We start from the raw sequence: 19,562 nt of genomic DNA on the forward strand, positions 1-19,562 counted from the left end.
TGAAAATCATGGAATGTTTCCTGCACTTGCAACCAGGGAGGGCGGGAACTACGCTTATTAGCATCACCTTCAGTAACCACATTACTAATAAGTCTAAACTGTAATCCTCAGAAGATTACTGTATTTCTGGATGTTTCTGAGTTTGAGTGTTGGACATTTTAATATATAAAAGGATTTCCAACACATCCACTTGCCAGAACGAGCTGATGTTGCCTAGCACAAATGCTTTCCACGTACATAATCATTGTTTGGATCTTGTGATGTTTATGAAAATGGAGGTAAGGAAAACGGATCCAGCTCGTAGACAACTGAGGTTATTTCTGATCTCATCTGTAGGACCGTCTAGTCTTTGTAATAAGCAAACAATTCGTTCATTCACTCAGTATAGAATTAAAGACTAATGTATTTTAATAATACTTACATATTAACGTCTCACGTGTATAATAAACTTGCCTCACTCAGAATCAGAAGAGCCAGGTAAGTTCGTCACCACGGTTCAACTTCACGTTGGCAAAATGCAAGTGCAGCCAAATGCCGAGTGAAGCAAAGTGCGCAAAACCAAACTAACAAAATGTTTATCTCGAAACGTAGTGACACCGGCAACTATGTAAGATGGGCAGGTGAGGGAGAAAATACTCCTTCATTGATAAACTTGAGGCCACAGCTAACTGACAGAAAGCCTTTTTCTGGTACAGCAGACATTTATCAATCCCTCACTTCTTTTTCCGTCCCCTTCTTCCTATACAGAGAACACAGGAAAAAATGAATACATGGTTAAAGATTTCAGACTTTCAACATTTTGTTTCTTAGCAAAGATGATATTACTCTAGAAGAATTCCGTAAAAGTGTAAATTTTTAGTGGCCTCGATGATTAAAATACATCTTATAATTCTAAAATCTTAGGGAACTATTGTTCCGTGGTTGGTCGGGCTTGGATATCAAATCCTTTACCGAGGATAGAATCATCCCAGTTCCTGGGTTTTAAAGACACTGAACAACTTCTCTAGTTACCCATGGGTCAGCATTGCGATATTGTCACAGTATCTCGACAGTACAAGCTGCTTTGCTCAATGACGTGCTTGTTGCTTTCGATGAGGGTAGGTTTGTTGTACTTATCGCCCCGTTCGACACAGTGGTCTTTGGCTTGTTGCTTCTAAGACTGCTGTTTGCGGCCATTCTTTCAGACGTGTCAATCAAATGATATAAATATCTTCGTTTTGGCAAAACACAAAGGGACACACTGTGCAGTTTTCACGATATTAAAGTAACTCTTGTGCACATGACTCATAGGTTTATCTGCGTCAGAAGACCCCTGATGTTGATTTGCCACTTTGAAAGAATTACTGACTGCGTATAATGCGTCTCTTTTAAGAATACGTTGGAATTAAGTTAAGTGACTTAATTTACAGCGGTATTTATTTTGTAAAACTCTGGTAGGACTAAAAATGATACACATTTTTCTGCCTTGAATATCATTACATAAAAGGAGAACATAAAAGAAGAGGAATGAAAGTACATTCACATGCGAGATCAGGTAGAATAAAAATGAAGCCCCGATGGGGTTATGGGTATTATTACCATGAACAAGGAGGATGAAAAGGGCTTTGCACCAGGTATACATTTGCAAGTGATAAAAAGAACACGCATATGTAATGTACTGATTGGGAAAAACTGATAAGGCGAATCAACTTTTCCAACTGTTTGCATTTGTCAGGTCAGAAACATCAGACGGGTCATAGATGTATTAAAATGTTATCGAACTCCCATGCCATCTGGTTACGAAACATATTGACTTCTTAAGGGTAGCTCAGTCTTTTGTTGTGTGTAATAAATCGTATTTATTGTTACTAACCACTGATTTTTCAAATACTCACAGCTGTCATGAGTAGTATAATGAATGTCTCCCTTCTAAGTCTCAGGGTTAATGAATCACTAAAAAATGCTGTGATCCTACTTTTCTAAAGAAACGATGGCAGACTCTCCAAAGTTGTGGTGCCTTATCTAAGCAAAATCTAGGAAAACTAATGGCAAGAATACGTATATCTGAGCTGGCTCCTGAATGATCATCAGTTTGAATTCAGACTATCTCAAGAGCACAGAACCAGCCTTAGCAAATATCGGAGATCTTCTCATTACTCTTGATGAAGGTCACTACGCAACCATGATCTTCTTGATCTGTGGGCAGCTTACAACTAAATGGCCCATAGTATTCTGCTGTGTAGACTTAATGACTTGGCAAGGATATCAGAGACAGCTCGTTCTCAGAGATGAGCCATTCTTTTAAAATCTGAGCCAGCAAAGTCTATTGCCTCTTCTAGAAAAAATCATCAGTGCCTTTCTCCATGTTCTCTTGCACAACTGCTAGCTAATAGTCTGACACAATTCCAAATAAAAGCTGATGGTACTCAGATATACATGCGCCTAAAAAGCAGTGCTGCGAACCAGGTGAACATAGCAGAATATCTTGATGACATTCACTTTATTTTAAAGAAAGCTTCCCATGCTTAAATGGTTAAACTCTTAGTGGAAGGGTAAGTGCAAGCCACTTTTTTTGATTGGCCTGCCAGCGTCTGAGGCTAACAGTCACCACTGCAACAGGCAATAAATCTGGGAATCGTCTTCAATTTAGAGGTCTGTTTTGTCTCACAAATCAATTCTGTTGTCAACCCATTTCCAACTTTCTCTCCTCCAGAAGGTCCTTCCACACTTCTAAATCAACCTTTGTTTTGAACTAAATTGTGCTTCGGTTTTGGCATGTCTGGACTACTGCGGCATAGACTTCATCTGATTTCCCAAATTACTAGGTTGTTAAGTGTACAAGTTCAAAATGCCAACTGGTGCTTGCTTTGCTCGCAAATGTGGCCATGCTAAACCAGTACTGAAGGATCTCTATTGGCTTCCAGTGGAATTCATGATCAATTTTTAAAGCTCTGCATTATGCATAAAATATGTGGCGCAAATGTACTTGCTGCCTTAAGAAACTAGACCCACGGTACTTACCCCGCTGTCTGCTTCAGCACATGTGAAATACGAACACCTATTTAGGAGACATAAGTTTAAGCTCTTTCTGGGCCAATTGCCCTAGACTTGAGAATGATTTTAGATATCAGCTCAGAGCAGACTGAGAATCCCCCCACATTTCAGGAAGCATTCAACAATTGAACTCTCCAGACTAACGAAATGCCCACCCTCATTATGTGAACGATTGATATTATTCCTCTTGCTTCTATATAATGTAAATGTTATTGACGATGTCAGAAAATCAGAGAACATTATGAAAGCATACTACATACCATCTGACAGTGATGAAGCTTGCTTTATGCAGTTAAACGAGTCTTCTGGCAATGGATGCTAGAATTATTTAGGATATGTTCAGAACGAAAAGTAAGAGATCAGTGTTACTAATGATTGGGCTGTCTATATGATGCAAACCAAAATAAATCTAATAATACTTAATAATGAGGTACTATAATCAGACCAAACTGTATTTTTATCTTCATGGACTAAACATGACCATTTATGGTTTATCTTGTTATCAACTATGGATGATCATAATGTAATATTGTTTTATCACTGTTGGTTTGACAGAATATGAAGCTCATATTTGATAGTTTGAACAAATAGTGAGTTATCATGTATTTGAGATAATATGCTTGGGAATGGAACCTAAGTCGTCTATATTATAATAGAAGGGCAACAATAATGCTACTCAACCAACATTCTTTGCATCAATAACAGTGATAGCATTAGCCAGTTGGGTGTATCCTTAGGAGAATGTAAAGTTAATGGCTGCTGGGTGGTTGGCTAATTTCGTGCGATTCATATTCACCTTGTCAAGAACTGCATTCTCCTGTCAACAACCTTGTAATTGAGTTTCAGCCTTAAATTGGATGTTTGCCAACTAAGCCCAAGTTTTTCCTCATTTTAACCCAGCCTTGTTAAGGGCCTATTTAAACTGGCAGGTGAGCTGTAGTATGCAGGATTTGATGAGAGTATAGTCAAAGTGTAGTAATTAATACCAGCCCTTCCATAGCTTATCAGTAGTGAGTTTAAATACTCGGGATCAGTGCTGCAGTTTTGGGTACTTCCATGAGAATACAGGCAGTATAATGGGGGACAAGAGGCAGGAGTTGGAAGCAAGTAGAGTGATTGCTGCCATACGCACTAGGCTACACTAAGAGCTAGAGCAGAAAACATTACCTATGGTAAAAACAACACACCTCAGCACAGTAAGAGTAGGACAAGAACCAAGGTTTCTTATGGAGATAGGAATTGGATCCAGAAGAGAGTACGGAAATTGCTGCACTGATGGAGATAAAAGGAAACTGAATTGAGGAAGAACAAATAACTGTTCCAGTGAAGAGTGGAACGCGAGACCTTTGCAGAATAACAAAAAAGCTCTCCAAAGTATTATTTAATGAAGGCAGGAAAGTAAAGCACAATTATTACTTCATGTATGTAGACCAGAGAGTCAGGCAAATGCATGCATTGTAAAAAGTACCCAACTTGTGTCTAAGTTGGGATGGGATTGGAGAGAGCAAGACTGGGCGAGTGGCAAGACTGCCGGCTGGATATAGAGTAGTATTAACATAACCCAAAGTAGGCATGACACTTTTCCTTTCTTTCCTATTTTTCTTACTTCTCCTTTCACTTTCTTACTGCAGATATTGTTTTCCTGATAGTTGTGGATCCCATTTGTGCCAATCAGAAGTGATGAAACAGGCCCATAAAAGACCACCATGCACCAGCGATATATGTTCCTTTAGGCCTTATAGGTGTTGAATGTATTTATTTTTTCAACACTTAATGAGATGCTATCTAAATTTTTTTCTCCACTAAATTAGATGATATACGTAATGAAAAGCCCTCCATCGTTCAGCCCAGCTGCATTTGCAGATGTGAAATGTCCTATATAGACCCATGCGTGTCATGCTTGTGGCCCCTAGGGTGTGTCATGTGGACAGTGCTTAATCTGTAAATAAAAAGGTGCCGGTGCCCAAAGCCATCCTCTTAAACACGCGGCTGCTGCAATTGAATGTGCGAGCACGGAATCCTGAAGGCAAGGTAATCCTGAAGCCATCTCGGGCCTCTTCAATCCATTTATAGCCATTCCCTGCCTATTCAGCACACTCTTGCAGCTTTCTACTTTCTCCCTCTGTGACGCTTTTTAATTTTTCTTTTCCTCCGCATTTCCCATACGTGTCTTTTGCTCACAGTAAATGCCTGAGGGGAAATAATAAACGCCGGACCTCAAAAATAAGTGCCGGTGCTCAGCACCGGAAACAGCAAGCACAAATTAAGCACTGCATGTGGACATCTGTGACCTTTTGTGCCCAAAGTTTATAGGACACAGTGAGCCTAAACGGTAGGTGACCCAACATGGAAACTGTTCAGGGCCCAACATAGGTCAGCTTGTTCAAACTCATAATATTGTGCACTCATGAGCAGCGATCCTAGACAGTCTCCACATTATTATAAATATAATCACTGCTAATATAAGCACATGAGCTCATCTTCAGCCAGCACAATACACATGCAGCAGTTGAGGAATGAGCTCTCTGATCCTTTTACATTTAGAGGTTGCCCCTCCAGCCTATAAGTTTCTCTTAATCTGCTGAATGAATGAACGAAAAGCACTTATAAGGTGCGCTGATCTCCAACAAGAGGTGTTGTGGAAATGAGAGCAATGGCTGGCAACGTAAATGCTTGACAACAGCTAAGTCTTCAATTTTTCCTGGGGATGGTATGGTCTGTGATAGATTGATCCTTCCTGAACAGAGAGTACAGAGAAAGATTTGCCACCCAGCCGAGATCGCATAAATCTGGGATCTAAGCCAAGGAAATCAGAAACAGAGTAAAGGTCTCTGGTGTTAAACTAGTGAGATACAAGTCACTGTAGATAAGGAGGGCAGGAGAACTCTCTGACAGAAGCAAAGTGCTCTAAAGGGATTGGCCACTGATAACCAGAGAAAAGAAACAATATCAAATGGAATACAGAAGGGGTGCCTCAGTATCACACTGGAGTTGTGCACTAGTTAAAGCTTCCAATTGGTATAGGTGGAAAGGCCATTGCAATAGTCAATCCCTTACCCCGTTGCTGGATGGTAGTTCAGGTAAAAACATGATCTTCAAGTAAGCACCCCCTATTGGATTATTTTTTGACCATCACACACCATATTGGTGTCATGCTTCATCATTAGGTCTCCTCCAGATCCCCGAGATGGGCTTAGCCATTTTCAGGGAGAACTTTTGATATTTTATCTGACAGGGCTCTACTTGTTAAGTGATGAAAATACGCAGAGTTTACCCTGGTGTCCCTTTAATATTGGGATGGTTACAATGTAAGGAATGCAGCTGTAATAAAAGGGATACAATGTCTTTACATCCTGTTTTTCGTAGATATGATTCAACCCACTTACTCACCCCATTTGGGTCCGGGACTTTTGTCAGGATTAGTAATGCTATTCCCCTGTCTTGCCTGTTAGTTTCTTTGTCTCACTGTCCTACCCTTTTCAGGCAAGGTCCCTTAGGGTAACACATACCAAACAACATAAGCACACATAATAACTTGCTTTTCTTTTTTCAAATGGCAGTGAACCACCTATTGTACTGTCCTTTTGTGTTCCTACTAGCCAATATATGTCTTCAAAACCATACTGATGGAGGACATTGGGGTAATTCTGTGCACACTGCTGCATCAGTTTGTTTGTCCATGTGCAGTCTGTCCAGTACTTGTGTAATTGAAACTTATGTCTGTGTTTCTGTGTATTATTATGTGTGTTGTTTGTCATGTTTTACCACAAGAGACCTTGACTGAGAGGTGTAGGACAAGGAGGCATAGAACATCACAGACAAGATGGGGGGGCAGGAGGAAGAGGGGATACTATTAGTAGGCCTGGCTAAAGCATCTGGGCCTCACGTGGCCAGTGCAAGTGGGCTGAAACATGTCGGAGAAAAACAGGGTGCATGGACATTGTATTCCTTTTATAAGACCCGTATTCCATAAAAGTTAACCCTACTAGAGGTACCCAGTATTAAAAGGATTCTACCCTTCAGGTGTTTTATCTCTTAACAAACAGCCACCCATTGCAGAAAATATAAAAAATGCCCCCTGTAATGTAGCCCATCCTGGTTTTGTTGGGTTAAATAGACCTGGATGAACCCCAGTGATGAAGCTTGACACCAATAGGGCGTGTGAGGGTCACAAAAATAACCCAATAAAGGGGTTGTACTTGAAGCATTCAGGTAGAGTGACTTTGCACCCATTCCGAAAGTTTGATGTATACTATAGTCAATCCTGGTCATAATAATAGCTTGGCGGTGAGTCCCATGATGACAGAAGGGAAGGATAGGAATGACCTTGCGCAAAACATGAAGATGATACTAACATGTGGGGGTCTTTGATCTAGAATGAAACAGAGATCCTCTGTGACTACGTGTAGGGCTACCTCTGTACTGAAAGAAGAGTGGAAGACAGATTGTATAGGATCTAGTAGGTAAAAAGACTGAATATAGCAATTCTGCTGACCGTTAGATTATTGCCCCAGAATTTTGGTCGTTAAAAGTGGTAAAGGCCTACATTTGCTCAGTATTTAATGATCTGCAGCAGGTCAGCAGTGGGACGTTAAGAGCCTGTATCCACTGTGAAATAATTTTGGTAGTAGAACATTATCTGTTGCATAAGCCAGCCAGTGCTAGTGTTTAGGTAACAAGTGCCATGTAATAGATGCAGCTAAGAGATCAAGTAGAGTGTCTTCATTGCTTTAGCAGTCCTGATATTGTTAGTGGGAAAGGGGGAGAACTCCTAAACGAGTGGGGGTCGCTGTTTCTTTGATATGGCACGAATCGGTTGTAGCTGTATGTTGAAAGCTTGACCAAATGTAGGCTTTTTTCCTAAAAAAAATAAAAAGTAGGAAGCTCCTGAGGGGGAGAGATGGATTTCGGTCAGGAGTCTGGCATTCACAAATCTTTAGCAATCTTGACCAGATCTCTGGGAGAGTTGTGAGCATCTTTGACATTTTGGAAATAAAATTAGGCTGACGCTTTGCAGACTACAGCTTGCATTGCCATTTAATAATGATTAGAAAATTGGAATGTTGCTAGCTCCATTGAAAACAATGGAGTGCTGCGGGCTTTTACTGGCCGGTAAAAGCCCGCAGCGCCAACATTCCAATGTTCGCTTTGTTCACAGCAACAGTTGTGAACAAAGCCTCACGGAGCCCGAGGGGATTTTAATCCCCTCGGGCTCCGTGAACATTTTTTTTTTTTTTAAAGAACATTCTGCCCTGAGTGGCAGAATGTTTTAATAGCCTTAGAACCCGCCGTAGCGGGCTCTACCGGCTATTAAAGTCCCTCTCCCTTGTTAAATGCCCTCACCTTCGGCTCGGGCATTTAACGCGGGGAGCGGGCCTTTAATAGCCGGTAGAGCCCGCTACGGCGGGTTCTAAGGCTATAATAGGTCTTCTGTTATGTGTTACTGCTGAACACATTCAGTATTTGCAAAAAGTCCTGTTTGTTATCATTGGCTGGAAAAGGGACAGCTCTCTTTACCTGTGTACCTTTAGTGCACTATATCACTCCACCAGGTGCTTTGGCCCTAGGTCTTTTTGGCTTTCAAACATTTCCTCTGGTGCTTTCGTTGGTGCATTTCTCGTCTTTCTTTCCACTGCTTAGGAAGCCTTTTGTGCTAGGTTTGGTGCCTTGAGAGTTAATATCAAATGCACGAACACTTCAGCTGGAATATGGCTTCTGTGCTTTTGCACCCATTTGGAGAGATTATCCATGCAAATAGGCCAGATATGATGATGCTGGCCAGTACCATGCCAAGAAATAGTTAACTGCAAGTATGGGGTGTGTTTTCCTTAGTAAATGATGCAGAGGGTAACATCCTCATCAACAAACTTTATCTGGCTAAAAAAGACATAGACGTATACGTCATTAAAAACTATTCATATTGCCTATAATTAAAAATACACACAGTGAACAATAAAACCACAAATAAAGACAGTTCTCGTACACTATTCACAGAGTAAAAACATAGAATTCAGATCATAAAATGTCTTTACAAAGTGCCATATATATTCCCACTCTCCAACGCACAACAAATATAATTAGCCACTGGAACACATATATCCAAACTGTTTGCCATTGCACAAAACTAGGGATTCCTTATGTTGTCTAATAGTAGTGCACAAAACTGGTACCCAGAAGGGTTTCCGTGCACAAGAATATAGCTGACAAACAAGCATAAAGTGAATTGTCCTTTGTGGGGAGGCTTATCACAAAGGCAGTTTGGGAGTGTTGAGTTCCAGTGGGCCTGTCTTGGAAATGCTGCTAAAAGGTGAGTAACATTAAAAGGAAATCGTGTGAGATAAAACCTGTTCTTAACATTAAAACAATTACCAAATAAAACTCACAACCGTGGGACTGTTTGATTAAGCTATAATTATTACTGGCATGTAGTTTGTCAAAGTCCTACTGGTGAAGTCTTGTTTGCCTCTCCAAAAACAAATCTTTCACCTGCTTCTTTGGTCATGCCTCTGTATTCTTTGGATTACAGAAAAGCTCCCATCAACCCAAATCTAAAAAACTACTTTTGACATAAGCAATCTAGGGAATTGCCATAGCATTGTCTAGCGAAAGACAGTCTGGGAGCAGTTCCCTTGTAAAACAGGCTTCTGGATTCCCCCAAATTCTTAACCAGAGAAGTAAAGAGCCCAATTCAGTCCTGTCCACCAAAAGATCCAATCCAACCTCAGAATAACATATAAAAAAAGTGTGAATTGTCTGTGCAGGAATTTGTTTTCATCCCGCTGTTACTGATTAGTATATTTGTACCACCAGACACTAGTTCTGTGGACCTCAAATGAGACACATTTTTATAAATATTGACTAACTCTTTCACAGGTTTGTGGCCGAACTAAAAATAGAATATATAGCTCTCTGGCATTGTATTGCCATGGGATTAAATAAACTATTCCAATCAAAGTTTGAGTCGGGGGGAAGCCCAAATATGTGAAAGTTGTCACTTTAGAGATTACCAACTCCCCCATAAAAGTATAAAAAGCATCAAGAAAAAGATGTAGACCATTTGCCATTCTCGAGATAAAAACCTCATCATCTGCATAAAGTAAAACTGGTATTGTATATGATTTTATTTGCAGTAAATCTTTTCCGATATTGCACACGTATTGTTCTAGGCCATTTATATAAATAAGGAACAGTAATGGTGCCATAACACAGCCTTGGCAGACTGCTGAAGAGGATTTGATCATGGATTGAGTTCACCCTCTGTCCCAAATATGATCCTTGCCGGTGTATTCTAGTGTATTCTTCGTTGTAAATTAGTCCGGGACAGGTCAATCCCCATCTTCCCCATAATAAAACCAAATTTTCACTCTGTTAACCATGTCAGAGGCACAGAAGAGGTCTATAAATGTAAGGTGAATAGATCCCTGCCTGGCCTTGACACAATTCCCAATTTTTACTGCACGTTTAACACTGTGCCACGATACCCAACCCTGGAAGGAAACTATACTGCTCTCTAGACAAGGCCTGTTTTATCTCTAGCCAGTCCTCTAATTTGGCAGCCAAAATCCTGCCTAATATTTTAAGAGAACTGTCTAAGAGATGAATTGGGCGATAACAATGCCCTTTTTAAAGATGGGCACTACTACTGCTTCCTTCCAAGGTGATACAAGTAGCCCCTTTATAACAACCCTGATAACATTGGTTAAAAATGGGGTCCAAAAGGCTATGTTATCTTTATATAAGTCTAATTGCACATCATCCAGCCCAGGGGCCTTTCCAGGGGGACTCAAATTAATATTGCCAATTGCATCCCTTACCTCAATAGTTTCACTAAATTGGGCAAAATCCTTACATTTACAGATTACGGCTTCCCTTTTGTCCAAGGAGGTATCCTTATTACCCGTGTTAAAGGTGTTGATAAAATGGTCCACCCAAGCCTGAACTGGTATAATGGATTCAAACAGAGGCTCTTCATAACTCGACAGGAATGATTGATTTGATTTACAACCTTCCAGAAACCAGCACTATCTCCTTTAATAGCTGCTTCCTCCAACTCCTCCCAGACTTTTCTTCTGCTTCAGTTTTCCTAGCCTCAAGGATTTCCTTATAATATCTCCTGGCACACATATCTATCTCGGAGCACAGATGTTTTGATAAAGCTAATTTTAGTTTCTTATTGGCAGCTGTACATGCATAGTTAAATTATCCCTGAGGATGGACTTTTTAGAGGATTTGTTTAAAGTGAATCCCTTGGCTGTAGTTATGTATAAAGCAATAAAAGCCTTTAAAATATTCTCAGGGGTTTCATTAAAAAAAGTCAATATTGAAATTGCTTGGCTTTTATCTGTAATGAGCCTAGGTATGAAGGCCTTTTAATCTATTCTGTCCCATTTAATCCTAGTACCTTTATTATGTGAGTATAACAAATGCAAATTCTCCTTATGACCTATGTCATTGTAAAGGTATAAATCTGATCGAGACTTCTACTGCAGACTCCTTACCTTAGAATTTCCACCAGGTGTCAGACTGGATCCGGAGATTTTTCTTCAAGCAGTACCCTTGCAAGCCGTCAGTTGGTGTAGGTCGACTCTGCGTCCATCGTTGGTGTTGTGGTCGCTGTGATGACATCGGGGGCATATATAGGTGCCACCTCGGCATAGTGACGTAAGTTCTTTTCTTTCGTGTCCTGCGCTGATCCAGAGAAGAGCTACCCTGGTAATTTTTTTACCAAATTCGACCCTTTTGTATAGTTTTTGTGGTGATCCTTGGTGCGTCTAGGATGTCCCTGAAGATCAGGTTTAAACCTTGCAAGGCCTGTCTCCGTATAATGTCAGTGACGGATCCGCAGTCGTGATCCAAGTGCCGGGCCATGCACCAGAATGCTTTGATGAAGTGGTCCCAGAAGATTATGGCGGCCTGGTGCTCAATTCCGTATCGTTCAAGGTCTCGCTCGAGAGGAAGGTCACCACCACTCATCATCGAAATCTTCGGGTAAGAAAAAGAAGTCGAAGAATGCTAAGCATTATTTGACTTCACTGCATCACCGGGCCGACGGGGGAGGAGCGCCAGTGCTCCAGGCATCCATCTGTGGGGCCTATTAATGGGTCTGCTCTGCGCCTCCCCGAGTTTCTGGGACCTAGGGCGACCCCTGCCCAACTCAAGGAGTTTTATGAGGCCATCCGCCTCATATCTGACTCCTCTGCAGCGCCTTCAGGGCTTTGGTTTCAGATGAAAGCCCTTCGGGTTCTGCGCTAGCGGATTCAGCCTCGGCTCCCTAGGGTCCCTCCAGATCCACTACCAAATCTGTGCCGACGCCAGTCATGCCCTCGCGACCTTCTCCGGCGCCAGCCAAGTCATCGCCTCTCTCCCGACGTCTGTTGTGCCCACGATTGATGTTGACCCGATCCTTATCCCCAGCGACCATGTGCCGGACCGGCAGGAGCGATGCCGCTTTCAACTTCAATAGGGTCTTGTCACCCCAGGTTGGATTTGGACCCTTATTACACTGGGTACGAATACAAGGAAGGATTGGAGGGGACGCTGGACCCTTTCGAATACCAGTTAGAAAATCCTGATTTGGACTGGGCACAGGAATTGGGCGAGGCCAGTGGTCTGGATACTTCTCCAGACGCTGGCATGTGCTCTCCTCCTACTGTGGCTAAGGCAGAGGGAGCCTCTTATTCTATGGTGGTCAGTAGGGGGGCTGAGGTCCTTGGCCTAGAACTGCCCACTGTAACGGTCAGGACGAATCTCCTGACAGAGGTGCTTCAACCTGGGGCTTCCATCTCTGAGCCTCTCCTCCCCTTCAGTGAAGCGCTCACTAATGTCCTTCTGGGTACTTGGTCCAGACCCAGCACAGGGGCTCCTGTGAACAGGACAATTGCTCACTGTCATTGGCCCGCTCCAAGCGACCCTAAATTCCTGTCCCAACACCCCACGCCTGAGAGACTTGCCATCCAGGCATCCTCGTCATCTGGCACATTCCCTTCCACTCCCCCGGATAGGGAATCAAAGAGACTGGACCAACTTGGGAAGATGTTTTCTTCCTCTAGTCTGGCGTTGTGGTTGGTGAACACTGCATGCCTTTTGGGTCACTATACCCACTCTTTGTCGGATACGGTTGCGCAAGTTCTGCCGCAGATCCTGGAGGAGGCCCAGGCTATCGTCTCTCAAACAGTTGCTGATGGGAGAGATGTGGCTATGTTCACCATTCGATGTGGACTGGACACAACCGACTCTAGGTAAATCGGTTGGGTCGACGGTGGCCTTGAGGCACCACGCCTGGTTGAGGACATCTGTTTTTACAGGGGATCGCCAACAGACACTCATGGACATGCCTTTTGATGGCACCAGTCTCTTTGGAGACAAGGGGGACTCTGCGCTTAAGAGATTTAAGGAGTCCAGGGCTACAGCTCGATCCCTTGGCCTCTCAGTTGCCCCCTGCCCCCAACAGTAAGCCTTTCGCCCCTTTCGTGGCCACAGAAGGGGCTCCCGGTCCTAACCCTTTTTCAGCCACCATGCCACCCACACTGCTCAGCCGGGGACATGGAATCCCAAGAGCTCATGGGACAGGGAAGCAGTCCACTCCAGCCCCTGCTGCAGCCTCTAAACCTTCATAGTCCGTACCCCCCTCATATAACAGTTGGTGGGGAGGATTCGCCATCCCCTGCCCCACTGGGAAACCATCACGACGGACAGGTGGGTTTCGCAGAACATCCAAAGGGGCTACTCCCTTCCCTTCAAGACTACCCCACCAGCCATGCCTCTATCTTATGGCCCCTTACCGGAGGATTATGGGGCACTTCTCCGCAAGGAAGTCACTGCTCTCTTGACCAAGGGGGCCATAGAGAAGGTCACTGTGCCAGAAGTAGGTTGTGGTTGTTATTCCCACTACTTTCTGGTGCCCAAAAAGGACAAGGGCTTATGTCCTATCCTAGACCTCTGGGCCCTCAATCTCTTCCTCGAGAAGGAAAACTTCAAAATGCTCACTCTGGCTCAGGTCTTGCCTGCCTTGTACACAGCAGACTGGGTGGTGGCATTGGACTTGCAGGACTCTTATTTCCATATTCCCATCCTGCCTGCCTACAGGTGCTACCTACTGTTCATGGTAGGTCATAAGCACTTTGAATTTACTGTGCTTTCCTTTTGCTTTACCAGTGCCCCTGAGGTGTTCACGAATGTGATGGCGGTGCTTGAAGCTCCTCTGCGCAGGTTAGGGGTTTATCTTACCCTACTTCGACGACTGGCTGTTGAAGGCGGACATGCCCCAGAAAGTCGTCTCCCACCTTCAGAATACAGCAAACCTCCTGCACATGGAGGGGTTCACTATAAACATGCTAAAGTCACACCTGACTCCCTGTGAGACACTCCCTTTCCTCTGAGCGTTTTTTTTTTACTCAGTGCAGTTTCGGGTCTACCCTTCTGAAAAGCGAGTCCAGGATATGATTCTGATGTTTTAGCCTCTATCCTGGATTTCGGTGAGAATGACTCTTAGGCGGCTGGGACTCATGGCCTCCTACATCCTGCTAGTGACACATGCCAGATGGCATATGCAGGTTCTGCAGTGGGACTTGAAATTCCAGTATGTGCAGTATCAGGAAATCTCTCCGACATGGTCCAGATCTCAGAGGGGACTGCGAAAGATCTACAGTGGTGGCTTTTGAATCAGGATTGGATCAACGGCAGATCCCTCCCCCTTCCCCAACCAGATCTGACAGGAGTGACAGATGTGTCACTCCTGCGATGGGGCGACCACATAGGAGAGGTAGAGATCAGAGGGCTTGGGTCTCTGGTGGAGTCTGGGCTCCACATCAACCTTCTGGAGCTCCGGGGGATCAGGCGTGCATTGAAAGCATTCTTTCCCTCTCTCAAAGGGAAAGGGTGTTCACGGACAGCACTACTGCCATGTGGTGCTGCAACAAACAGGGTGGAGTAGGGTCCTGGACCCTTTGTCTGTAGGCTCTGCACCTCTGGACATGGTAGGCACATCAGGGCATATACCTGGTGGTTTGATATCTAGTGGAATCTCTGAACCCCAGAGCAGACAAACTCAGGTGTCGATGCATAGTCGATCACAAATGGCGTCTCCATCCGGAGGTGGCACAAGGTCTCTTTCTCAAATGGGGAAGGTCTTGGTTAGATCTGTTTGCCTCCATAAAGAATGTGCAATGTCAGCTGTTTTGCACTTTTCATCTCAAGTGGAACTCAGACCTCCTTTACACCTGCCCGCCAATATCACTTCTGTCCAGAGTTCCAAAGAAGATCAAGAACGACTGGGCCAAGTAATCCTTGTGGCTCCAGACTGGGCACGGAGAGTATGATATCCAGAGCTATATAGCATGGCCACCGATCCTCAAGTCAGACTGCCTCTTTGGGAGGATCTTCTGTCACAGCAACATGGGAGGGTTCTCCATCCAAACCTGTCCAATCTTCGCCTTCATGCGTGGAGATTGAGCGGTGGGGGTAGATGGCTTTTGACCTTCCACCCGAAGTCTGTGAGGTTATCTTGGCAGCTAGGCATCCCTTCACCAAATGGCATACGCCTGTTGTTGGCATAAATTTATGGCATGGTGTACAAACAAGTCTCTTGATCCCCTCTCTGCTCCTTTCTCTGAGGTTCTTCTGTTCATCCTATCTTTAGCCCAGCAGGACTCTGCATTGCCCACTCTTAAAGGTTACTTGTCAGCTAGCTCAGCCTTCCTAAGGTTGACAGACCTGCCTTCTCTTTTAAAGTCTCCTCTTGTGGGTAGATTCCTTAAGGGTCTTACCCATTTGTTTCCTCCCACTCCATTTATCATGCGTCAGTGGGACCTTAATCTTGTTCTTACTTACCTGATGTGTGCTCCCTTTGAGCCGTTACACAACTGTCCTTTGCAGCTCCATACTCCTAAAACTGCATTTCTTGTTGCCATCACCTCTGCTTGCAGGGTGGTGAGTGAGCTTCAGCCTCTTTCTTCTAAACCCCCGCTCTTGTCTGTTTTCCGTGACAAGGTGGTGCTCCGTACGAGGGCCTCCTTCCTTCCCAAAGTGGTCACGCCCTTTCATGTAGGCCAATCCATCACTTTGCCTACTTTTTACTCACTCCCACATCCTTCTCATGAAGAGTAGAGGCTCCACCATCTGGATCCAAAAAGAGCGTTGGCGTTCTACCTCAATAGTACCAAAGATGTCCGGGTGGACGATCAACTCTTTGTTGGATATGTGGGTGCTAAGAAAGGGAAGGCGGTGCAGAAGCGAACCATCTCATGATGGGTGCTTCTTTGCATCAAAATGTGCTACACTTTTGCTAAGAAGCAACCCTCTGAGGGTTTGCACACTGACTCCACCAGAGCAACTGCTGCTACCACAGCGTTAGCATGTGGAGTTCCTGTCCTGGATATCTGTCAGGCAGCAACGTGGGCATCTCTGCAAACTTGTACAAAGCATTACTGTCTGGACAGTCAGGCCCGCAGAGATGGCTACTTTGGTTGTTCGGTCCTACAAGACTTTCTAGTATGATCTTGGTTTGCAGCCCACCTCTATATATTCTGAGGTAAGGATCCTGCAAATAGAAGACTATCAGATGAACAAGTTACTTACCTTTTGGTAACGATTTATCTGATATAAGATATATTCTAGTTGCAGATTCCTTACTGACCCACTCATCCTCCCAGCTTGCAAGCTTATTTCTAGGGATAGGGATTACCCTTTCCGGGCCTTAGTTAAAAGAAACTGACATCACTACGCCAAGGCGGTGACTATATATGACCGAAACATCATCACAGTGACCACGAAGCCAACAAGGGACGCGGAGTCAACTGACGCCACCTGACGACGCGCAAGGGTACTGCTCAAAGAAAAATCTCCAGATCCAGTCTGACACCTGGAGAAAATTCTGAGGTAAGGAATCTCCAACTAGAATATATTTCTACCAGATAAATCGTTACGGAAGGTAAGTACCTTGTTCATCAGGGACAATGACAAGTGGTTTATGATCTCTCAGAGCAGATTTCAACATTAAAGTCTCAGTAAAACAGTTAAATCTGAAGGCAGCATTATAAAATCTATCTCACTACCAATCCCAGTCCCCTTTTTGGTGGGAGGAGGAGGTGACTTTTGTCCTGTATTCTTTAGCAAATACCAAATTTTTAGACACTATAATCCTGTTGAGGGCCTCCCCATATGCGATGTGCTGAATACATCACATCCATCCCGTCCATCAATTTTGTACCACAGATTAATAAAACCTCCTTTGTATGTCCATCTTTAAATTTTATCAGACAGTCTTCAAGGTCATCTATTACAGTAGTGACACGCATATCAAAAACATTGGTATAAAAATTAACAAGATATCAAAAGAATAGGGGATCAAGGAGATCACCAATTGATAATAAGGATTTCCCCAGTTGAGCTTCAGCAATATGCTTACATCACTGAGCCGCTAATTCTGCTTTAGGACAAAGTCAGTCCAGCACATCCAAGGAGGCAGTGCATCAAAGGAGTTTGTACTTCCACATTAAAAATTTACCTATCATTTACTTGGCATGAAGCATTTGCAATTGGGTTGGTAGTTAAAGAACCAAGGTTCTATGAAAGTATCCCAAGAGCAGGGCCTAAATTGATCCTGGGGCTCGTTTCAGATTGTACAGACAATTAGGAAGTGATTTAGCAGTTTTCAATCAGTCAGTACATTTGTAGAGCACTACTTGTCACTCGTGAGGGTGTTTAGGTGCTGGCAGGGTCCAGTTGATTAGCCAAATAGCTAGATCTTCAGGGACTTTCAGAATTTTGGAAGAGATGGGGAGGTCTGTAGATGAAAGAGTAGCTTGATCCATGTCTTCGCTGCTAAGTAGGAGAAGGAGTGACCTCTGCATCTGCTATGCCAGTGAGAGTTAGAGGAAGGGACGCAAAGCAGAGGGGTCTGGTGGGCTGATGGAAGTTCAGGTGGCTGTTCAAATAGGCGGGTCTGCAGTTGTGTAGGGCCTTGTATGCATGGATGAGGAGCTTGAAGTGGTGTCTTTTCTGTACAGGGAGCCAGTTGAGTTCCCTGAGGTAGGGGGTAATGTGGGTTCATCCAGGCCGATCCAGGAAAAGTCTGGCTGCAGTGTTTGGTATGATCTGAAGCCATTGGAGGAGGAGAGTTGCGATCCCTGTGTAGAGAGTGTTGCCGTAGTCCAGTCAGCTGGAGATGAAGGCCTGGGTGATAGTGCGTCTGGAGCTTTGGGGTAGCCTTTTGAATATGTTACAAAGCATATGGAGGATGAAGAAGCAGAAGGAGATGGAGTTGATTTAGTAGTTATTGTTAGCTTGTCGTCCAGAGTGATGCCTAGGTTCCGAGTGTGATCAGTGGGGGTAGGATTAGGTCCGAGTTCTGAGGGCCACCAAAATTGGGACATTTTGTTCCTGAAAATCAGTACCTCTGTCTTGTCCGTTTTGAGCTTCAGGCAGTTGTCCTTCATCCAGTTGCGATGTCTGTAATGCAGTTGTGGAAGTTGGTCTTGGAGAGGATGGGATGGTGTAGACCTCGGTGATAGTGTATTGTTGGGTGCAGGAGTGTCAGGGGTTGTGGCGCTGGGCACTGCCCAGGTGCAGACGGGCTTACCTTTGGAGGTCTTCAGCACTACCACCGCTCTGTGGCATGCATTAAGTAGGTCCTGGGGGGGGGGCAGGGCTTCTGTTAGCAGAAAGAACGGTCAATAGGAAAACCCAGGCAAGAAAACCAAGGTAGAAGTGTGTCGCAGGCATAGATTATGACGTTGAGTCTGTGGGTTTTGGCAATGCTGGTCAGAGGTATCAAATAAGTGTTGAAGAGGATGGGGCTCAGCGAGGATACTTGGGGTACAACACAGATTATTTCCTTGGGTTCAGAGGTGAAGGTGGACTTTTTGCATTCTTCTGGTGAGGAAAGAGACTATCCATCTGAGGGCAGCTCCTTGGGCGCCTAAGTTGTGCAGCCTTGTGATGAGTCTCTGGTGCGAGACAATATCAGAGGCTGCTGAGAGGTCTAGGAGGATCAGAGCCACAGTCTCTCCTCGGTTGAGTAGGGCTTAGATGTTGTTGGTAACTATGATGAGGGCTGTCGTCTGTGTCTTGTGGTTGCTGCGGAATCCAGATTGGGAGGAGCCAAGTAGGAGGTTCCACTCCAGATGTGAGAAGAGTTGTTGGTTGATGGCTTTTTCGAACACTTTTGCGGGGAACCAGAGCTGGGAAATCGGTCAATAGTTGTTGCTGGAGTCTGCCAATGGTTTCTTTAGTAGGGTGTTGACTTCTGCTTGTTTCCAGCCCTTGGGGAAGGTGGCCGTGGGGATTGAGGTGTTGAACAAGCTGGTGAGTACGCGGCTGATTCTGGCTTCACCTAGGTTGAAGATGTGGTGAGGGCAAGAATTGGTTGGGGCCCCTGAGTGGACCGAGTTCATGACGGAGGTGGTGTCCTGGGGTGAGTTGACTTCATTTGTTTAGTCAGATGTCTGTGTGGTATCTGGTCGTTGTGTTGCTTGAAGAAGTTAATGGCTTTGGGGTGGGGTTTGGAGTTGCTGTAGATGTTGGCAATCTTT

At 44.2% G+C, this 19,562-nt stretch overlaps 1 protein-coding gene across 8 annotated transcripts in view; it reads left to right on the top strand.

Moving 5' to 3' along the window:
- PPP3CB (protein phosphatase 3 catalytic subunit beta) overlaps positions 1-19,562 on the top strand; it is an 818,129-nt gene that overhangs the window by 672,091 nt on the left and 126,476 nt on the right. The window lies entirely within an intron of this gene.

This window comes from Pleurodeles waltl, chromosome 6 (genome assembly GCF_031143425.1).
Source record: "Pleurodeles waltl isolate 20211129_DDA chromosome 6, aPleWal1.hap1.20221129, whole genome shotgun sequence".
Taxonomy (NCBI): domain Eukaryota; kingdom Metazoa; phylum Chordata; class Amphibia; order Caudata; family Salamandridae; genus Pleurodeles; species Pleurodeles waltl.